The following is a 22,170-nucleotide window of genomic DNA, read 5'->3' as shown; positions in this document are numbered from 1 at the left end:
TTCATTTCAAAATCTTGCTTACGCTTGTAGTATGTGCAAGCCCTGAAGGTACGTGGGAAGATCGCTACAAAGCAATGAGCCAAACCTTGTGAAGATCGAACTTTCCAAACTACTTTTGACCTAGTGTGGGTAAAATAAAGGTGTAACTTCTTTTATAGTCAGACATATTTATATCTGGGTAGGTTACACGTGGTTTTGCTTATCAGTGACAGAGATATCCAAGGAGACGTGATAATCCTTGACCTAAAAAAGGAACCAAAGACAGCACATCTGGCAGCTGAAAGCCCTGGCTTCGGACCTCCCTGCTGAGCTGAAAAAGGCTCGTGGGCCTAAAGGCTGGCCCGTTTTCTCATTTATTGTAGGAAAACACAGCAACCCTCCCTACTTTGATCGTATCTCGGACTATCACATACCGTACTTGTAGGGAAGTAGATATCTTACAACACATGCTAAATCTAATCATATCAGATTTGGGCTTTGTATCAAAAATGCTGCACCGCAGCTCACACCGAGGAGTTAGACCAAGCTTTTTCGGAAAAATGGAAATGAAACAGTTGCTTGCAGAGATAAAAAAGAGAGCTGGTCCAGAGATTGGCCATCCAGAGCTCCGTAACTCCTGATCAATACCTTGGCTGCCATCCAGATCGTTGCGTGTAGACACCGCAGCATGAACCGCAGCTCACACAGCTTTCATCGGCAGCGGCAGTTGTTGCTGTAGCCGGAGGGTTTCGGCAGCCTTCACGGTTACAAACAGGCCAGAATTCAGCAATTGTGTTCGACTGCTGTCATATCAGAAGGTTCAAAGGCCTAATGGGACAAAGAATCAGGATTAGGGAATACTTTAAAAAAGAAAAAGTAGATGCAACTGAACATCTTCAGGCTTCACAAGAGATCCTATTATTTTTACTGGTGAATTCTCAGAGAGTCATATTTTATAAAAGCTTTCCCCTCTCTTCCCCCCTTTTCCCACTACGTGCTGGGAGATGGTGAAAACATAAAGAGGACTGACTGGTCCTAACCCATGAGCAAGCTGTATTTTTGTTATATTCAGCAAGAACTCTCCACTACATGTGATAAGCTGCCACATCTACATGTTAACGCCTTCCCAGAAACCACAGGAAAAGCTGTTTTTTCTTACTTTCGACAGGACTTGCAGCTCTGTATTGGGACTCCTGCATTTTACATGAGTGTGTGCACACATACAATGGCCTTATCGTACATTTACCCACATAATCTCTATACAACATCATGATACCATCTCACAGTGGATAAAGTAAATTAAGGAAACCGCTAGAACATACTCACTTGATGTAAATCAGCAGAGCTCTAAGCAAGTGAGTAGGGCTGTGCTTGTACATGCCGGTTCTAAGATCTCTCTCTACAGCTCTAGGGCAAAAGTCAGATTTAGACAATTATCCCACCACTAGTATTGAGACCAAAGCGGATTGATTTCTCCCCCCCCACCCCCGCCATAGGTTTCCCATCTTTGTCCTGCGTGGAAGTACCTGCCTTGCCTTTGTCTGCAAGCTGCATGCATGGGGTCGTCGCTTTTAGCCATCACCTGCTTTCCACGCTTTCAGATTTTCTCAGTTGTCCCATCCCCCACTTTAAAATTTTATCATGACTTAATGTGGAAATACGGGCAGGGTGTTCGGAGTATGCAGCAAGGTCTGTCAGCACAGACTGCAACCAAAGCTGTTTAAAATACTACAAAACTTCCAGTTTCCACCCAGTGAAAAAGTGGCCATTGGCAGCAAAATTTGTCTCGTTATTACGAATGCAGTCATTTGTTTCGAAGTATATAGGAACATATGGTGAGCAGGCGCTTGCACCATCAGAGGGTGCTGGAGTCCACATAATATTAATCTGCATTCCAGTCCATCCAGCTCAAGAGCTGGGTTTTCCACAGGGACAGGACCTACATGAGCCTCAGTGCTGGCAACTGCAGAAAGATAAGTCACTGGGGATGAAAAATCCTAATCTTGTTTTGTCACATTTCGAGCCTTGCCCAAATATTGTTCGAAATATTTCCCCGCAATTATTGTCTTCATATGCTCCAGAGAGATTGGAAATTTGATCAAATGCACTTATAGTACAGATTCAGGTACAAAGTCACGTCAAATATCATAAACGTGACATTTTGCATTTTCTGAGTTCTTCACTTTGCACCCTAAATAACATCCTTTTAATTAGACAGTTGATGTATATCTTTCCGTATCTTTTAAAGGCAAAACATTAAAACAGATTTCATTCTGCATACTTTACAGCCAAACCTGTCTTCCCCATCTCATCCCTCTTCCTCTCCTGCAATTATCAAGTGAACCCTGAACTTTTGTCACGGATATTTGCCGTTTGACACGGGTGTAACTACATTACGTGGCGCTACATCTACTGACCTGATGGACGGGCCTTTTTCTCTCGCCTCTGCAAAGCAGAGGGGCCCTTCCTCATACAGCACCCTTAGAAAAGAACAGATAGGGAGAGAAACATGCTACAGCCAGGGAGACTCTACTCTGATGTCTTAAAGCTCCGTATCTTCTCAGCAAATGGAGCATTTGTCCCATGTGGCACTCTCAAAAGAGGGGATGGGTGCTGGGGACAAACCCTGGGTAAGAACCCGGTGCTACAGTGGTTAAAGCAATCCCATGTGCACCGCGTGCTGCTGCTGCTTTGGTGCTACACAAGCCTCCAGCTTCGAAATGTGCTTGCACGTAATAGTCGCAGCACAGAAGACTTCACGAGGGGAATACAAACAGGAGAAAACACTGCTTCTCAGCGGTTTAAATCAGCGAAGCGTCAGCACGGTTCTCTAAACCAGAACAGAAGCATTTCCCACGCCAAAAGGCTTCACCAACCCAGAGCCCTGCTGCAAACAGTGAACATGCTCAGGAGGTTTCAAAAGAGCATCCCATGGCCTCTTCAAACGGCTTGGCCCCCGCGATCCTGGCTAGCAGCCCTATGCATCCCAGCCTGCTTCTGACATGCGGACAGAAGTGGGGACAACGTCTGATAGAACAGATCTCTGGTAGAAGATCTGTCTCTGGTCTTTTTGACCCCTGGTTCTTACGTGGATCCAGTTCTTAACGCTTGTGGGAGTACTGTAGCAGGATACATAGTTTCTGGTTTCTAAAATAGCTGTATTCTACTTTTTTTTTCCTAAATCCATGTCTTTCTCAATCACTCTCCAGTATCTTTTTCCCCTCACGCAACTGAACTTTGAAACCAGATACACAGACTTCTAGCCAATTTATTATTTCCTTATCTTTTAAAACAACGTACTGTGGAGCTTTGAGTCCTCTGACCATGGTGAAGCTTCAGCAAAACTCAGGGCTTTTTTAAATTTCAGCCTATGCCATCTTTCAAGAATGAGATGTACACAATTATGTGATTCTTTAGAGTTTTGTTTTAAACCATAAAAATAAGTATGTAGTGTCAGAGATGCACAGAAAAGAATTAAGTTTTTGTAATCACACCGGATTTTGCAAATTGATTTTGTGCAAATCAATTTACTTGATTTTCTCTGTACCTGGTGGACGCGATTTCAGAGCTGAACAGCAGTGCTGAGTGTAGGCAGGCAGCATATGCCACGTGTAATTTTTTAATTTCCTGATAGCAGCAATTCTTAGAGGCACAATAGCAGGTTTGTTTATTTTTTCTTCTTCATCAGACCTTTTATTAACATTCTGTTAGATCTCCTGACTGCACCTGGTTTGTCAGTGACTGAGTATAATGGCATCTTTGCCCTGGGCTCTTGGAGACCGTGGATATGGATGGGGAAGGCAACAGATAATATGGATGCAAATTTCAAATTACTGCTTTCCTCCCTGAGGCACTTAGAAAGGACAAATCTGAAGGAAAGAGGGAGAACAGCATGACTGTGCTTTTAGTTCCTACTGAAGGTATAGACTTGTAAACACTGTTCATGGTCTTTGCAGTCTTTTCCTTAGCAAAATAACACAACATAAATTTGTTTCAGTCAGGAGTACCTGTACTCTCTTGACGAAAGCTTAGTCCAGTGGCGGATCATCAAGAGAACTGTATTTACCAGCCAGTGCTTGAAGAAGAACCTGTCACTGCTCTGATTGAGGTACCAGAAATCCAACGGGATGGTCTTTCTGATGAGCACCCATTGACGATCACTGGCACAGAAAACACGCTGTAATCACTGCAAGGAGCGGACTTGAATGAACAGAGGGAGGCATTTTCAACATTCAAGTCAATGCTCTCTTGCCTACAGAACCACTCACATGGAAAAAGCGACTGTCTTTTTCTATTTATGTAATTTTGTCTATCTTATTGGAGGTTGTTGGTTTTTTTTCTTTGAGATGGTTTCACACTGATTAAACCCCTACGTAGCCCACAGAACAGACCTGGTGTGACCCCAGCAGTGCACTGATATCCAACTTCTGAAAGCAAAACACAAACTGAACCTTCTGAGCTGGAAAGATTGATCAGGTTTTGCCCTTCCTCAGGCAGTCTCCTCTCGTGCAGCAGTATACCTACTTCCTTAGCTAAAACTGCCTCAAAACCTTCCACTGCATTCAAATACACGATAAATACCAGTGCTGCAGAAGTCTCTCAAACATACTGCTACCTCCTCCGCAAACTGCCAAGAGAGGCTTTGTAAGAAAAATGAGCTTCACTTTTAGGTTGTTTTTTTTTTTAAAATCAGTGCCATGATTACTGCCTTGATGTATTTTCTTACTCTTTTCTCCACCGATGCGTACCCATCTCCTGGAGGATGCTCCCGTCTCTTTTACATCTGCTGTTTCATCCAAACTTCAGAACCTGTGTCAGTCTGGTAATTAGTTTGAAGACAGAATTAATTAAATTGGATTGTTAGAATGAATTCCATAATACCCTGGGACATCTGATATTTGTAATCAGCTATGTAACTGTTGCTAGGATACCAGAATTGTTTATTTTTTTGGAAAAAGGATCTAGTAAAATATTTGCCTTTCTACAGCTACAAATCCAAGATACACAAAAGTTTAGTTGGTCCTACGAACAATTTTTTGGTGCTCTCATATATAAGTAATATATTAACTCCTGACTCAGAAAACAGATGGAAAACCCCACAAGAATCTACTAATAGATCTATCATCAGCTATATTCCTAAAAAGCAGCATGCTATAGCTGATGAATGTTTACTCCCATGATCTTCTCCCTCCGTTAGCCTGCCTGGGCTGCACGTACACAGAAAGCATCGCACCCACAGAAGGCAGTAAACACCTATGAAGTATCTTAGATTTGGTTTGTACGTCTGAGAGTAACCAATCATCCTCTACAGCATAAAACAATATATAATATGGAAATATAAATAACTTGGTGACGAAGCTTGCACCACCTTAACTGGAAGGACTGGACCAAGTTTCAGCTTTCACCCTCAGGTTCTTTTTCTCGGTTTCCTACCTGTGGCTCCCTAGAAAATACTGAATAGTTCTACCCCCTCTCCGGAGCTCAATTTCAATTACTTTTAGAAGGTTTTCTCATCTTTAATTGTAATTTATCCACGTTACAATTATTTAATCCTTTATTCTCTTTTCAAAAGTCACTCACGAGCTCTTCCCTACTGTTTTTCTTTTCACAGTGTCCAACCATCTTGGCAGTGACGGACTCCAGCGTCACTGTGATACACGCAGGGAATCATTTTCTAGCGGCAATCATCTAGAGATGTGTCTTCTCGGCTGTCCTGAACACACTCCTGCAGTTCACTGCACTGCTCTCTACATAGTATTCTGATGGATAAAATTGTTAATTTTACCATGTTTTAATGTCCATTTTCTTCATTATTCTTTTGCCTTCAATTTCAGCGTACATTTGCTGTCATTATCTGATAGAGACTTTGGGGTAGAGAAGCTGGGGCTATAGAGAAATCTATAACTGATGAGCAATCGGAAGAAAAGACCATGTTATTCACATGGCTTTATTCCTAAACTTATCTTCAACTGCCAAGACGTTGGTGAAAGTCTGGTTGCACTGAAATTGATTTCCAAATTCATGATTTAATTCATCACTTCTGTTTCTCCATTTTTTTTTCCTGTTGATACTCCATTAAGCAGACAGTAAAGAAGATTTGGTGGGTATTGTGTAATTCAAATGGTTCTCTATTCCTAGCAGAGAGTATTTCTCTCTTCTAATCTGGCACGTATTCTATTTCGGCTCCAGTCAGCCCCAAGTAACAGCAAATTCTATTCACTAGGATACAATGGAGTCTATCAGTGACAACAGTTCTGTTCACATTGTTATGAGTGGCCAATAAATCCATTTCATATAAAACCAGGACACTTTAAAATACCTGCAATTGTTGCTTTTATTCTTCAATATACAAAAAAAATGTGTAGTGACTGCTGCTGCTTAAAGCCACCTTTGACAACCCACGTCCATTTTCTCTTGCCTTATACAAGCTTCAGCCAGTCTAGATTCTGACTGTGAAGGATGTAATGGGTGTTGTGAATTACAGCTGATGACCCTGAGAAAAACGCAATTTATTGTCAATTGTCCATTATAGTCTGTGGGAAAAACAAAATACTTTTCTTGAAATGCTGTGTGAAAAACAAGTTTTGGCCCAAAATTTTCAGAACATAATATAACCACTAGATTCACTCTTCTCTTGTAATGTCGATGAGCCCCAGGAGTACTTATAAATATTGGCAGACTGAAGGAGGTAGTATTTTGCCAGTTTTTTTCCTGCTAAATTGTAGTTAGTGTTTTTAACATAGTGATACATAACAACGCCCTTAAAGCTATTCCTTGGAACTTCGTCCTGAAATTTGGTTTCAACTCACTCAGGTCCTAGGACATGTAGACCAGCTAAGAGATATTGCAGCCAAAAAACAGTTAATGAATTTGCTGATAGACCCTAAGAAGGGGGGTGGGGGGGTCTGCATTTCAACTGTAGTGGGAGGAAGAAAACTAATTTTTGTACTTCCAAGTTTTATGCACTTTTGTTCCACAAATACCAGTGAGATGGTCATTTAAATGTAGCGTTCGAGGTATCCTATTTCTAAAATTCTTATAAAACCAGTTTTTGTGTCTGTACCAAGCTCTATTCATACTGAGATGTATGTGGAAGAAGACAGCTGAAACACACTGTAGACATATCCTCCTAAGACCTCACATGAAGTTAGGAGCCTGTTGCTTTTCTTCCAATAATTAGTTCATAGCCAGTTCATTATTACGTTGAGATCTAAAATGCCATTTCAACCTGACTGATATTTGCCTCTTTATCTGGACACTCTCTAGATTAACACTGTCACGTTATTTCAACAGAAGGCTTGTGACTGAAGAAATGAAAAGCAAGTGGGGATATAGAACTCATTGATCACCAGGGCTGTGTTACTTACAACTTCTGGTCTTCTGTTTTCCCAGTAATGCTGTTTGATTTGTCAAGTCTGTTCCTGACGTTTGTATCAGTGGGCAGTTTGCTTCTTTACAGTTTCTGCGAGGATACCAACATATTTTGGAATACTTGTAGAGAACCGCATACAGAGCCAGTGACTACATTGCATCGGGGATGACAGATGTACGTGGAAATGGCACAATATCACAGCTGAGACCTGGGCACCAAACCTGGATCCTTAGCACCTTGAATCACAAGTTGTACGTTTAAAGCATCGGACTTCTCGTGGTTGCTGTTTTGTTCAGGACAACAGCCCACACATGGAATACTATCCTGTTTTTCAACCTTCTAGTTTGGTTGAAGTTCTTTCTCCTAACAAAACCTTTTCATCCCAAATTGAAACCATGGCTAGCGCAGCCTTCTGAACCACTAATGAGATGTGGCTGTGGGAATCCTCAAGACCAGTAAGTTTGAATCTTAAAAGATATTTGTGTTTATGTAGTGGAAATATGAGAAAGCATATTTTGACTAATGGTATCACCCTAGAGAGAAACATACTTGTTATAAATATGTTCCATTGCAATTGCTGGAAATCTAACAAAATTGCCATAAACAGGACTTACATCAATGTTTCTGCTTGACCTTTCTGGGAGAATAAAAGTACCTTCTGGGAATGCAAAACAAATGAATTTTTTGGAAACAAAATGAGTAACACAGCCCTTCCTCTTTATAAAATGGAGTCCCGATATAGCTGCTGCTGCTGCTTAGTAACAGTTCCTCAAAACGATTCATAAAAGCACCAGATGTAAAGGTGCGCACGTGTGTTTCTTAACTCCAGGCTCCGATGCAAAACTCAGAAACACTCATGCTGCGGGTATAAGAATTTGAGATGTTAGATGAATAGCATTTTCAAAATGAAAACCATATCCTTCTAGACATGGATAAGCTATGCAATCAACCCCCCTGACAGGCTTGTTTCTGCCAGTTGATGTGTTGTTGGAACTGCGATAGCTGTTGCATACCGTTTCCTGGTGCTTCCCGACAACAGCGAGCGCTCCTCTGCAGTTTCCCCTTAGGAGAAAGATATCCTGTCTAGCACAGAAAACCTGCTAGAAATAGTGTGATAAAACCCACAGGTTTTGAAAACTTGGTTAGCCTACAAAAATACTATCAGCACCACTGAAGCTGAGTATGTTTAGTAGGACCAGAAGGGTACCAAGATACTTATTGCAAATAATAGTTAGTGTTTCTGCCCATAAATAAATCTTACAGATAAATGTAAATGCAGAACAGAACTTGCACTAAGAAAATTGCATTCTTTTCCTTTCAGACATTATTCCAAATGACCTGTTAGTTTGGATTAATTATAACAACCCAAATTAAAGTGTTTTATAATATCTTATAAAAACAGCCAAGAAGATTATTTAGTACTGCGCTACTAAACCCCATTTATTTATACATTCCTGGTAGCAGATGCAGTATGTTCACATAAGGAATACTATTAGCCTAAAAGTGAAGTGTAACAGAGCTCCTAGAACCATCCTCATCTCTTACAGCCAGTGACTGCTGAAGCAGTTTGATCCCTTACCCAGCTCCTCAAGTTGGTGAAGTAAGAAACCCAAATCCCTCATTGCAACATACAGTTCCCTCATACAGTTTCTTTTAAAGGGAGGAAATAATTTAAAGCCAATTAGAATTTCTGATGCATTTACTACCCAACTATCACCAAAAACCCCTCCCCAATCACCATGTTTGTCTTGCAGAGCCTGGTAAAGCAAAGTGAGCAACTCCCCACCCCACGCCCAAGCCATCCGGAGCAGAACTCTGCTTTGGCAAGGCAGGTTTAAAACCAGCCAGGAGCCTTGCCGGAAGTACAGAACCAGTGCATTTCTAGATTGGCTCTTCTTCTGTGGCCTCTGCCAACTGGCTCCCATCACCACGGCAGAGCAGAGACTGAGCCCCTTTGCTTAACCCTCCGCTAGAACCAGGCAGAGTCGAAAGGCTGACTCGCACCGTCTTGATAGGAAAAATCTCATCTTTCATAAAAAGTCATGGACTGGAGAGTGTGGGTTGCACAGCAGCATCCATGCAATCATTAGCAAATACACGCTGTTCCGATTTTCAAAAGACATCAGTAGATAGAGTTATTCCTGCTCACCCCATCCTACAACTGTCCTCTCCTTCCTCTCTCTCCACACATCCACATGTTAAAATTAAGTGGGTCTTAACAGATCCATAAGTGGGATATACCCAAGTGTTTCCAATTTATCCTCGGTGAACTTGAATGAAAAACATTTGAAAATGAAATTCTGGGTGAAATCTTGCAGCGTTGCTACAGCATATGGAGCTAATTTCAAATAGCACTTTGATAATGTCATCATCTGTTAGAAAGTGTTCACCTTATACCGATGATATTATAAACTCAGTTGCCTCACTCAGTATATGTTCATCTTACGATCCATAAGAAAGCTATTTAGTGGATTGTGAAATACGAACTTTGGCCAGAGCTCATTTAGAAAGATCGTTATACTAGGGATGGTGCAGCTTGTTTCTTCTGTGAGTTTCATATTATTCAACTGTTCACAGCTAGTAAATTCACATCTAATAAGCTGCAAAAGTTATCAGATGAAACACAGCCCATTGTAATCCCCACATGAAGTAAATAACTGATGAAAAATTAGATCCAGCATGTGTAACAAATATTTTTGCAAACAGCATCTGATAAAGGAATTTGCTTTATTAACAACTAACTTACTCACACAACGGAGAAAATGCAAAAATCTGTTCTAGCTCTACAGGCCACAGCATTTCTCAAATGCTTACCAAGAAAGAAAAAGACTTAACTGGAAACAAAAGCACATATAGACCACATCTCCTGGCAGGCATGTAACTTGGCACTGGGAATGCAGTGGTAGAAATATGTTGAAGTAGAAGGGATTTGCAGGATGTGAAACACAGGCGAAAAGGCACTTGTGCTAATGAAAGCCTGGTTGTAGGGCTGCTGTAAGAGGCACTGACAACACCAAGGAGGCCGTATTCTAAGTCCAGACAACCTATTCATTGCTCTGCATTTAAGGTCGAAGAAAGTAGTAAATTTACATCCCACTTCTTGAGACAAAACGAGGGCCAGCGACTCCTACCATGAGTCCAACTAACTTCTAAACCCAAACAGGCAGTAGTATCTCCCAAAGGGCTGGTCCAGCAACCAGAGCAAATGTAAACGCAAGCATGAATCTGGGCACATGTTGGGCCTTCCCCTCGGCCATTGGCAGGAAGGTGGTGGCATGAAGCTGGCTATGACAGGTTCATGCTCCTCAGAAGATCCCCAACTTGTAGGTTAACAGCCTCTTGGCCCCCACATGCAATAGAGGGTGAAAGAGCCTAAAAATCCTCTGGTTCTCCTTAGAACAGTAAGTTTTCAGGCACTATAAATTGTGTTTTCAGAAACACTGCAAAAAATCTGGAGCACTCTCAGAAATCTACTTTGCAACGCACCAAAATTAAGTCCACTGCTGAATTTGTTATAGAAGTCTGTTTGCTGTGTAATACTTGAGACATCACCCGAGGTCCCCAATGCAACAGCAAGCCGGCTGCGGTTTCCCTTCAGCGAGCTTCCAGTAAGCCATATACGAGCAAACGGTAACAACCAGGAGCTTGCACAATGGTTCTGGTATGATGCGCCAGAAAGGATGCTCAAGAGTAGATCTGATAAAAATCAAACACACTATTCAGGAGAGCAAGAAGCTCAAGCAGTTGTTGGGGGCTAAAGGTGTTAGAGAAATGTCCACCCAACGTAGTGATTGCCCCAAGCACTGAGGAGCCCACTGAGGGATTTAAGTGAAAGGCACCGGGTATGTGTAGAATGGGGTAATTGAGCTGACGTGAGAATGAACACTAAACCAACCAGAAATCTCATTTCACTAAGTGCTGAGTCCTGGCAACTTCTCTCCGTTCTTCTCTTGCTTTCACAAACTTCCACTATTAGAGACAGCTGGAATAAGAATTAAGAAAGGTCTTTCAAGATCTACCCCTCAGAAAATCCATGTTAAGCCTTGTACTAGGGACAACCTCATACATCAGAGATGGTAGAAATTTTGTTCAGTTGTGGCAGATTTTCTTTTTTCCCCTTCTTTAAGTCTGTCCCTTAGGCTGCAGCAATACTTCTCCCCACCAGGCCAGAGGTTTCTCAGGTACTGGCAGGAGCAGCCCCTTTCCTCTGCCTTGCTTCTCCTTTACTCCAGCAGCAATTCCTCTGCCTCTGAAGTCTGTCATCTTTTCTTGCCAAAGAGAATGGAATGACAAAAGCATTCAAAGACAAAGAAAAACAGAGAAATCCCAAGCCTCATGTGTGACATAAAGAAAACAATTCACATGATCTTTATTTTTGTAACCCTCGTCCTCCTCTCACCCCCATGCCTGTTGTTATCACTCAGCATGTTATTGTTATTACTTGAAATTTGTTTTTAAAAGTGCCTATCCAGCCCTGGAGGTGCTTGAATACACATTGAAAATATACAAAACATATGTCTAACTTAGACCCTATGTTCCCTGAGGAAGGGCTGGTATCCTCTGTAGTGCACTCAGCACACTTACGGCATGAACAAATTATAAACAATAATAATAAAGAATAACTTGTGCCTATTTATCTGTTTGGTCTATGAAACTGATCTGTCAATGACCCTGAAAACTCTCGGTGACACACACTGCGGTTGAGTTAAAACCAAGCTGCTCTTTCCATTATTTTTTTTTCCGAATAGCTTGAGTCAAAATCCCAGGGTAGGTGACACAGAGCGACCCTCCTGCTTTTGATGTGAATGGGAAAGGATTTGTCTTTTTATATCAAAGCTAGCTGGGAAGAGGAGGTGGGTGGCCATGAAAGGGAAAAGCCACGAAATGATCTCCATTGGTTTATAAGAAACAGCCATTCGATGGGATTTTGGGAGGGGGAAACCTTCTGAAAAATGTGCTCGTGTGATTCCTCTAGAGGCCAGCACATCTGAGCCAAGCGCTCGTATCAAGTGAGGGGGGGCAGGAGAAGTTCTTCCCTTAATTGAGAACACACTTGTTTGCAGAGTTCAATGTGGGGAACTCCAACATTGTTTTTAAAAGACAGAGTATTGTGTAGGTGTCGGAATTCAGAAGAGGCAAAACAAAAACGGATGGAAAAAGGCAGCTGTGATGATTTAACTCTCCGAACACCTTTAGCCATTTCCCTTCCTGTGCCCCACCAACTGGATCTCGCTCTTCTCTCTTGGCTGCTGCTAAGAGAAGCAAGCCCGTCTCCTCTGACCCTCTCCCTGCTCGCCTCTCTAGCACGTTCTTCCTCCAGCAGCCTCCTCCTGCCTACGCCCAGCTTACTGCATCTGGCTCTTCTTCCCTACGGCCTCTCACAGCACTTCCCCGGCTGCCGCCAAGCCAAAGCAAAGCTGCCCGCGTGACATGCCCATACCTCCTCGTGCTGGTCTTGGCTTGAGAGGGAAGGCAAAGATTGGCGGCACCAAAAGGGCTTGTGCAGAATTGACAGTCAGAAAAGGAGACACGTTGCTGGCGGGTGACGTTCAGGTCAACCCTGGCACGCTACTTTAGTGGGCAGGAGCCAGCCTGCCCCAGACACCAATCTTTGGCACCGCAAGATACTTAAAATTTATATCGTTCTCATGAGTTAACTTCGGAATTAGATACGCTTCACACAGTCAAACCCAAATGGTGTCTTCTTGCTGCACAGAGCCTATAGCCTACAGCCTACATGTCTGCTGTTCCACCTTAGGGTTCTTCTGAACAGAGAAGTAAAAGGGCACATTTCCATTGACGATCTCATCTGCCAATTCTAACAGAATACAAAACCAAAAGATATGTCACTAGACCCCAAAAAATCCTCTACAAACCCTAATCATTTTTCATTACTAGGGCAAAGTTTCTCTATATTAGTGGGAGTCCTGTCAAAATACAGAAATATAGAAAAAGGCTGAAGATAATTAGCAGCCTCACATGTTTCAGAAGTCGATTGCTGCTGGTCTGATGCAATAACAGTTTCGTATTCCTGCTTTTGAGATTGACAAATGAAGACAAGATAGTTCTCAATAATAATTCACATCAGGTTACACTTACCTACACATCACGCTCATCTGCTGGATGATGCCTTGGTCCTTTTAAATGCATTGCAAAACTGGAAGAGAGTAAAAACAGTGTAAGGTATGAGTCTTTTTCTCACAGGTTGTAGTAGTCCTAGTCCTAATCAATACGCTAACTGCCCTTTGTTAAGGTGATGAACTAGGATTCATTTTTAGTTAGAAATAATTAATTGTTATTGAAAGCCACTTATAATGCCTAGGTATGGTCACTATGATGCCTAGGTATGGCCACTATGATGCCTAGGTACAGCTAGTTATAATGGCCAGGTATGGTTGAAGCAACTGAACAAGGGTAGCAACCACCATATAATTTCATAATTCTGATCAAAATATTCTCTATCGTATTTATTTTTCTAAAAGATGTAATTTTGCCTGTTCAACAGTTACTTTCTCTTTACACAAAGCAAGCTATCTCTCAGCACAGCTGAGCTGGCAGCAGAGCAATGATATAGTACTTCTGACTTCAAAAAGATAAGGAGAGACAAGCAGGTACCAATGTGGTAAAGGAGTGAGAATAAAAGACACAAGGCAGAAAGCCAGATTCAGGTTGATGTAATGTATTCCTCTGTGTGAGTCTTTTTATCTCACCCTCTGCATCTTGGCTGCCATAAATGGTAACAAATGTGGCTCCTCCTTCCCATCGCCGTACAGTTTGAATTGATGTACCACTTCTGTATTATCAGAGGAATTTTGCCAGGAGAGAGAGAACAGGAAGGAGAACATTCTGAATTTGAAGATAATTAGCACAGTTTTACATAATAAGTTACATGACTAAAGCTTTTGAAAGTCTCAGGTAAAAGGTGACCCAGCAGAATACTAAGTGCTCAGCGGCAGGCAGTTTTGCTTACAATAATACCAAAAGACCAGAATGTGTAGATATCTCTGTGTTTTAATCACAATACTTAAATCACAACAGGCAACTGCAGTTGTATCATGAACGAATACCTCTGCCATAAACACATTTTCTTATATAGTGCATATACTTCTTGCCAACTCAAGACAGGCAGGATATATTGTCACCGAAAACCATTTTCATTTAATTATTATAACAGTACTAATGGGAATCTTACAATTGGTGGGGAGAATTTTTTTGTTTTGTATTAAATGTTGATATGCAGGAAGGGGAAATACTGTGGTACCCCAAAGAGTTCTGTTACAAGTTGCTCTCACCTAGGTGAACCTGCTTTAGCAGGGGGGTTGGACTAGATGATCTCCCGATGTCCCTGCCAACCCTTGCCATTCTGTGATTCTGTAATGTCTACGTGATATTTAGAAATAAAAAGCAGTATCATAAGTTTCTGACATACATATTAATTGCTAGGGAAATCCAAATAGTGGGGTTAGAGGGTTGTATTATTTAGTTAAATGCAGCTTTTGGTATTATCTTGTGGTTGGCTTGGTTTGGAATCAAATTAGTTTTTCAGACGAGAAAGCTTTCAAGTTTCAGTCCAAAAGTTGACATGTTTGCCCACCTCTTGCAACCAGTAATTTATTTTTAATCAGTTTAAGGGCCAGAGGGGAAGCAAGTTCTGTGATTTTCTTAGATTTCATTTAGAAGCAGGAAACATCTCACAGTGGTTTTGTAGGCAGCTCAGTCACCTTTAGCAGAACTGCCCGTTTCAAACAGTGCATTAAAACCATAGAAAAAAATAGGATGAAGTTGCATTTATGCTTAGCCTGATTGCACGTGCTATTCCTGTGCTCAGGTATAACAGTCAGATACAGATACTGCTCGTATGAACATTTATTAAGAGATTATCAGTATAACCAGACTATGGAGAGATGGGTTGAAATAAAAAAAAACCTTAATCCAAACTTGTGGTATTTTAGTTCAGAATTTTTCATCCCCTTAGGGGTGAGGCTGAAGGATATGGAATCTGGATCTAGTTCTTAATTGTGTGGCTTGGTCTCTTTTCCAGTTCCCGCAGAAACATGTTCATCAAGATCTCCTGACATTTCTCTGCATTTTTTTATTTCCTCCAATGATAATTTGGAGCAAGCCCTGCCCTATTCCCCATAACATTATGCTTTTTACATGACTGCAGCGTGTAAACACTAAAAAATGCAAGCATAGCAACTCTGTGAGATACACAGAAACAAATGTTCACAGCACAGCCTTTTCCACACTTTTATAGGAGTTCCACAGACCTGGGATTCCACACGCAAACCAGAGCAGAGTTACACATAAACCAGAGCATTCCTGTCCTGGGTGAACAAACAGACTGTGACTCTACGGACTAAGATTAAGGAATATGAGATTTCAGTCCTGGCCTGCCAATGAATCATTTTGCAACAGTGGGTCTGTGTGCAACGCTAAAGTATTATGATTATAGAAGCCAATGCCTTGGAAATGTAGGTAAAAAGCTCCACAGAAAGGGGTAGTTTGACTCTCTTGAAAGATTACCAGGACTTTAAAAACTGTTCCAATAAATGGAAAATATGGACTAAAAAATAGGCTCAAGTCCAAAAGATGAAATCAAAGCCCTGATACCTTTTATCATTGTTTCATCATAGCTAATAAAATGTCCATAATTATCTGAGGACACTGAAGCCTTTTGTCTGCGATGAGCGACGCAGCATTGTGTGCCTTGAGTCAGTGAGGTAACCACAATACCTGCCTGGGACAGCGTCTCAAGAAACAAAAATAAAAAGAGATCCAATTACAGATGAATACTGGCATAATCCTGAAATTGTTATTTCCCCTTCCATGCTCTGCACCTTCCCAACCTTCCAAACAACTACTGACCTGCTTGCTTTTGGGTGTGCTTTAATAGCTGTCTGCTTTAACCCAAGCTTCTGCAGAAAGTGGCCCCCAAAATACCTTTTTTTGTTTAATCACTGAAAGTAGCCTCATCATCTAATCAAAAGCCTCTGCTTTAATCAGTGATCTCCTTCCACTTGAGGCTTACAAGGAACAGAGAGCATTCTTCTGTAACAAGCCTCTGCTCCTGAAAAATGAGGGATTGTGTAGACATTGGAGGCTGAAACTCTCCCAATTTGCCCCAAGGGATGCCAAGTGTAGCTCAGAGAAATACAAAGGGAACCTGTTCTTGCTGCTTTTCAACTGTGGCCCTACTTAAATTGCCAGGGGGGTTTCACATTTCATTCTCCTAAGGTTACTGTCTCAGGCTTTTCTGTAGAAAACATTAAGGACGTAGGCCTTGCTTTAAACCGGCTTCCCTGGGAATAAGATTGGGCTCATAATCTTATAGTAACTAACGACTCACATGTCTGTTTTCCATGGGTGAATCAACCAGCCACATATTTAGAAAGAGCTCCTAATTTAATCTTTTGTTACACATACACACGCATAAACACACATGTGCACATACATGTGGAACGGAAAGAAGGTAAAATCAAATAAAACCAGCACTTTTATACTTCACAAAGGCTTAGCACCTGAAAATTTCATGTGTTTTTTAGACATTCGATTAAAATTCTCACTACAATCTTAGAAGGCACAAGCCAGTAACTGATATTATGCAGGAGGATCACTTGATCTACTGTTGAAATGCTGCCACTTCAGAGTGGAACAGAGCATCTGGTTTACACATTATAATAGTTTGGGACATGAAATGAAGGCGCTTATAACCACCTGAAGCTGTAAAGGAAAATGTAGGTAAAAGGAATTTTAATTAGCTGAGTCACTGCAGTGAGAGCCCTGGCAATGCCGATGAATAAAGCTGCTAAGATGCTACTGCTAATGTTTTGACTCTTCTCACAAGCCCCCGAATCATTTCGTATCGCCTCTGAAAGATGTGTTCTCACTTCCTTCACCTTAAATTAAGACCAAGGCTACTAAAGCTGTAGTGTCATGACAGATTTAAGCAGGGGCATGTGACAGCAGCACTGTATCTGGCAACTGGGGCATTTCCTACAGGCATGAGTTGCATCCCAACTGCAGTTGAGGGACGCCATGGCTGCGCCGCACTCTCTGGCGGCCAGCACGGGACAGAGTCAAAACAGAAAGACGATTCCTGCCCAAGGGAGCAGCAGTAATTTTAGAGAATGTCTACACAGACAGGTGCAGAGAGACAAGAGCTCTTCTGCCCACTCTCCGAGCTGGCTATAGGCAAGCCCGCTTCAGCCTCAAAACCCGAGTAGCCATGCTGGCACGTTGCCATGCTATCGGGCCTGGAGCGGGCTCCCGTCTCACCAGGTCAAAGCATGGAGAGAAGAGCTCGTGTCTGCACCTACCAACACAGACCTCTCTTCAGCGCTGGTGCCCAGGTTGTTGACAGTGGTTAAGAGCTGAAAAGGATGGGTACTATTTACTGAATTACAATAATTTACGTTAATTGTGGCACTGAAGGAAGAGTGACTGAATGACGTAGGCGGCCTTCTCTATTCTGTCTCCTTTTTAAAAAAAATTAAGCATTTGTGAGAGAAGGAAAAAATAAAAAGAGAAAACTGATTTTCAAGGGTAGGTAAAATGCAGATATTCTTGCCTTTCCTTTCCTCCCTCCTCCACTTTTGACAGATCTAATCTTTCTCCCCCTGAGCATAATGATCCCGTAACAGATCCCGTAACTCCAATTGGAAAAGGCTGTTGTTTCCAGCATGTGAGAAGATGAAGAAAAAATTACACCACAGCCTGCTCTGTCACAGTGCAAAGACCATAAATTGTGGATGGGGTGATCTGAGACATTTAATATGGTTTCCAACAAATTCAACTAGATCCCTGGGTTCTCACTGGCACCAGCAACGTGCAATAGCCAAATAAACAGAATATTGCCAACGCGTCCTCTCACCCAACAGATGTGCGGTTCTTGTTCTTATTGCAAGTGAAGATACAATATAATACATGTGCAGAAGATGACTACAATTTAATTTACACCAGTTGTAGTATAGAAATATAAGCCACCACACAGAGCTGAAATCATGGGGATGGTGCCATCTGTATGTAATTGTTAGGGTTTTGTTTTCCATTACATTTTCTTCTGGGGGAAGGGGAGGATATACAACTGGGTAGCTATCATAACAATCAGGCCTTACAAAATATCAGTCAGAAATCACACTTTCATTTGCTAAAGAGGTGATTTGCATTTCATTCCGACACATAAGAACGGTCTATTTCTAAACAATGTCACAGAAAATTACATGAAATTAAATTTTTATTCCAAATACTGTAAAGCAATAGGCCAAACAGATGGACAGGTATGGCATTACTTCATCTGTGGCATACTAAGCTTGGCTAAGGGCCTATGGAGTACAAATGTTTCAGCAGTCCTTAGGGGTTAACAGGCATTACATTCAGTGAGGCCCAGAAATTAAAAGATCTGGCAATTGTTGCTTTTGGTTTTAACCCTGGAAGGGGCTGCGAGGCTGGGAAAACAGCTAGCTAGACTAATCCACTTGTCACTGTTCAAGGAAAACTTTAGAAAATTTAATTGCGACAACTGAAAACCAACCCAAAATGTGTTAAGCTTGAATTTATTTCTTCTGCTGCATATATTTTCTGGGAAAGCAAATACTTTAAAAGACCCTGAATACGAATATTATATAAAGACTCTGCCAAGTCTTTCATCTGTTTGCATCTACCTAAAGAATTCACCAGTAGCTTACAACTAGAAACTGAGGGCGCAGTTCCATGAATATTTTTCTGTAGCAGCAAAGCCACTGAAAAAGGCTCCTGATGCCCTCCACACCATCTTCCCCTCTACACCCTGCCCTTGTTCTGCAGCTCACCTCCATCTCAGCAGCGCCGACATAACTGCAGGCAGGACGGATCCCTAAGCCCAAGCAGTGATCTGAGGGGATGGAGAAGCCTGGCACTAAATAGGCTGTTTAAGTTAAGGTTATGATGTTTGCGAAATAGTACTCTGAAGCACCAAGTTCCCTGAGCCTCTGCTAAAGACTAACCTGGAACAGAGTATTTTCCTTCCAGAATCCTTGATGGTATCAGCTGCCGCAAGGGAATCCTACACAGGGCTCTGTAGCAGGAGAGAGAAATAATTTTTATTTAAAATATACTTTTGCTGTGTATATTTATCTAACAGTTCCAAGTTATGCCAATGGCACCAATAATTTTCCAGTGCCCTCTAAAGTTTGCCCAGGTTTTGTGAGGACAATTTTTTTCCTGCAAGCACTTTTCTGTAAAACCCCAGATTTGCATATGCTATTTGTATTTGTAGCCGGAAAAAGGGATAACTACCCTAACTACCCAACTGTACAAACCGTGCACCATAAAAATGTCTGTGCCATTTCACATAAAGACTCTTGGATAGGCCAAAACAGGGATTAATGTCTTTGAAACTCTGACCCCTGGCAATCCCCTATGGGTCTGGAAATACAAACACTAGGAGAGAAAAGTTCTGCAAAGCATTCACACCTCCAAAATGACACCATACCTGTCGGCACATGGCCATTCTCCAACATCTTGCAAGATGAGCACTGCAGCCAACATGCTCTTCTACCAAGAAATAGTTAGAAAAATCTACATTAAACAGTTTTACCAACGTTCGCCCATCCATCATTCTTCGGAACAAAATCTCTGGCAAAACTGCTGTGGACCAAGACTTTGATGGATAGGGACTGGATGCCCTTCCAGTGAAATCCAAGAACCTCAGCTTAATTGTTTTAACTGTTAAAAGTGGGGGGTTTAGCAAGTGATGCTTGTGAGATAGTGCAGTAAAATAATTTTTGTTATGTTTAGGTTAAAAATTTCTTTAGAATCCTTCAAGACCTGTATGTTAAAAAAAATTCAGGCCTGCAGAATGTAAGGGTTAAGCTTCTGTCCCCTTAATATTAAAGTGTTAAAGATTTCCAGAGAGCCTGGAACTACAACTGGGCAGTGCAGACTTCAAGCTAACTGGCAAAGAAGTGTTGCTTTGGGCTTAGAAATCTGCCTTTTCACTTCTGGGGCCTGGGTTTATTCCAGCTTAATCCAACTACATAATTACCCAGCAATTATCATTCTTGTTTACCAGTGGTGATTTCTGAGTTGTGTCGGTACGCGTGTGTTTATGTAAGAGATGGAGCCTTTATTAAAAGCTACATGAACTGACCCAATGCTCTTGGGAAGGATAAGACAAATTGGTGTGGAAAACTGAAAGATCTTAATGATCCACAGGGGAGCTGAGCATTAAAACAAAGCACAAAAATAAAATATCTAATTTGGTTTTGCTTCATTTCTTTGAAAGACCTACCACGGAGTTGTTTCCCCTACCTGATGTAAATAATTGCTTCTGCAACGTTCAGTCATTCAGAGGCTGTTGTGTTAGAATAGTTGCAGGATGATAAAGTGCTTCGGAGATAAGTTTACATAAAGAGAAATTGGACCTATCCTGCCAGAAGAGTGACTCAGCCTAATGCGCTAGTTTATAGGCTGCCCTGGTCTTGAAAATCATGGTTCAAGTCTTGGCAACATGGACCAGGTGAACATTGTGTTCTTCACATGGAGCATCAAGTTTCTGGGGCTTTGGCTGTCTGGCGCGTGTGCTCGGCAAGAGGTGCTACTGCACGGTCAATTAAACAGTCTCACTGCTGTAAGCAGCAAAACCCATCTGCTGAGTTTTGTGCAATTAGGTACATTCAGCAGCAAAGATCCTTCAGAAATAACCACAGACTTTAACGAGATGGAGTATTTTCTAGGAGTATTATGCTCTCGTCTGCAAGAGGACCTGAGAACATAGAGGACCATTGCCAGATGGGACGCAGTATAGGCTGAGGCTGTCTCCAACAGATACCAAGCCAGATTAACAGAAATGGGCCGGCCACACGAGTCACAGCCCCAGAGAGAGCGAAAGAGAACGCGATGAGGGCGCTGGTGTGAATCCGAGAGGAACTGACTGGCAGCTGATTCGCATCGCGAGCACACTGGGGAAGCCTGGTACATAACCTCTTGCTGTGAACCAGCAAAACGTTAGCATGGGACGGCGCAAGACCAGATGTTGCAGTGCGCAAAGCAGTTCTGTTGATGCTCGTGACACACTGGCAAACAGGTTTTCTTAGTGTGTGTGCTGGTTCATAGATTTTCTGTTGTCTGAGATCTTAAAATGTGCCCTCTACTCATGCCTCAGCATCTGCTGCACGCCGACAGGGCGACTTCTACGTCAAGAAGGAAAACAGGCAGTGACAGAAGGGAATTCTCAAGCAAATGAGTAGCAGGTGAAGAAGGAACACATTCTTTTCTGCTTTGGGACTTCATATCTGCCACGTATTTCAACTCCTGATAGCGCACTGTATGTCTTTCAAATAACAAACCAGAGGCCGATGAAACCATTTTAGGAGCCTGGCAATAAATTGTTTTCTGTAACAGTTTCTATGTTTTTACCTCTCTGTAGAATCTCAGTACCTGAAACCCCAGAACTCTGTGGTGACTGAGAAAAGAGTGAATAAATCCAGTAACATGTAGGTAAAGACAGCACACATAGTACATGAAATGAGTGCCCAAAGAGCTCCCCCACTGTCCACTAATGGTCCAGGTACCTGGGAAAGCCTTCTGCAGCTCTCCCAGGGAGTGGTATTACCCTTGCTGCATTTTAAATACGTAGCATAACAGTAAGCACGTGCGGCAGTCTAAAAGTTGCGGTTTGAGAACAGCCCACTCTTGCAAGGAAAGGGTATCCCTGATAAGAGTAAATTAGAAAGAGCGATGATGGAAGAATGATCGCAGCTTGTTAGCCAGTTCAAAGGATTTAACTGATGACTGCTCGCTGGCTTCAGCCAAATAAAAGTAACTCGATCTCAACCTGC

The sequence above is a fragment of the Egretta garzetta genome, unplaced genomic scaffold, assembly GCF_000687185.1.
Source record: "Egretta garzetta isolate BGI_Z169 unplaced genomic scaffold, ASM68718v1 scaffold412, whole genome shotgun sequence".
NCBI lineage: Eukaryota > Metazoa > Chordata > Aves > Pelecaniformes > Ardeidae > Egretta > Egretta garzetta.
This window is presented reverse-complemented; position numbering follows the sequence as displayed.